The following is a 1867-nucleotide window of genomic DNA, read 5'->3' on the forward strand; positions in this document are numbered from 1 at the left end:
GAATGCAGAGCAGCCATTACACCCTATAAACATAAAGGTTTAGAAGTATGGATGAAGGTTTGCAGAGAACTAGGGGGCCCATTAACCAATGCAGGCCTGGCGGCAGTTGTAGTACAATTGAGTAGATCTAATAATGATACTTGTTATAAGTGTGGCCAAAGAGAACATTTTAGAAGAAACTGCCCTGAAAATGAAAAACGGGCCGCATTAGATAAACCTAGACAGCCAGGCTTATGCCATAAATGTAGGAAGGGAAAACATTGGGCTAATGAATGCAGATCTACAAAGGATATAGAAGGCCAACCATTATAAGCAGGATATGGTGGCACCAGGCCAAAAAACAGACAGCAGGGCCCATGTCCCCAGGGCCCTCAAATATATGGGGCTCTTCAGAAAGACCAGAAGAAACCTTGGCCGTCTCTCCATCATCCAAGAGACCACGGAGAGCCACTACTGGCTCCGCAGGATTGGACATCTACTCCACCACCAGACTCGTATTAACCCCACAGATGGGGTTACAGCCCATAGATACAGATTTTAAAGGCCCCCATCCCAAAGTTACTGTAGGACAATTGCTTGGCCGCTCATCTTCTGCTTTAAAAGGATTACAGATAACCCCTGGAGTGATTGATCCTGATTATACTGGAGTTGTAAAGGTTTTGGTAGCCTCCCCTGCTGGCATCTCAGTTATCTCCCCAGGAGATAGAATTGCTCAACTGTTGCTATTACCCAGTTTACATAAATATTTCCCAGCAAATAATAAAATAAAAGAAGTGAGTAGACTAGGTTCTACAGGTTCTCGGTTCACTTTCTTATCAATGGAATTAGGAGATCGCCCCATGTTAACTTTAGAGGTTGAAGGATGATCCTTTTTAGGATTATTAGACACTGGTGCAGATCGCAGTATTATCTCCACTCATGATTGTTCATCAAAGTGGCCCTTGCAGACATCATCTCAAAGCCTGCATGGTCTGGGTTATGAGACTGCCCCTCTTATTAGTACTAAGGAATTGACATGGAAAAATGAGGAAGGTAAGTTGGAAAAATTCCTCCCCTATATTGTGGACATACCTGTGACCCTATGTGGCAGGGATGTCTTAACCAAGATGGATCTTAGATTAACTAATGAGTATTCCCTACAAACCCGAGAAATTATGTCTTGTATGGGCTATACTCCAGGTAAAGGATTGAGAAATTCATTACAAGGCAGTACTATGCCAGTACCAACCAAGTTTAAACTAGATAAAAAAGGACTGGGTTTTTTCCTAGAGGCAGTTGAGGGCAGTATACCCATTACTTGGAAAACAGAGGAACCTGTATGGGTTCCTCAATGCCTCTTTCCCCTGAAAAATTGGCAGCAGCCAGAGAATTAGCAAGGGAACAATTGGAATTAGAACATATTAAACCCTCCCAGTCACCATGGAATACCCCTATATTTGTAATCAAGAAAAAATCAGGTAAATGGAGGCTTTTACATGATCTTAGAGCTATTAATAAACAAATGCAAATTATGGGCCCAATACAAAGAGGCCTGCCCCTGCTCTCTAGCCTACCTGCTGATTGGCCTATAATAATAATTGATATCATTATCCTAAAGATCCTTTATTACAATTTTTTAAGTGAACATCCAAAGATTTTTCCAAAGATTACGGCATTTAAACCCATACCAGGTGCATTGGATATTTATTTATTTTTTTATTTATTTATTTAATTTTTAATATTTTTATTACATTTTTTCCTCAATTACATTTCCAATGCTATCCAAAAAGCCCCCATAGCGCCCCCCACTTCCCTACCCACCCATTCCCATTCTTTTGGCCCTGGCATTCCCCTATATTGGGGCATATAAAGTTTGCAAGTCCAATGG

General features: G+C 41.1%; 1 pseudogene; it reads left to right on the plus strand.

Moving 5' to 3' along the window:
• Nucleotides 1-1867, plus strand: part of LOC110308997 — a 37033-nt pseudogene that overhangs the window by 1462 nt on the left and 33704 nt on the right.

The sequence above is a fragment of the Mus caroli genome, chromosome 14 (assembly GCF_900094665.2).
Source record: "Mus caroli chromosome 14, CAROLI_EIJ_v1.1, whole genome shotgun sequence".
NCBI classification, from domain to species: Eukaryota; Metazoa; Chordata; class Mammalia; order Rodentia; family Muridae; genus Mus; species Mus caroli.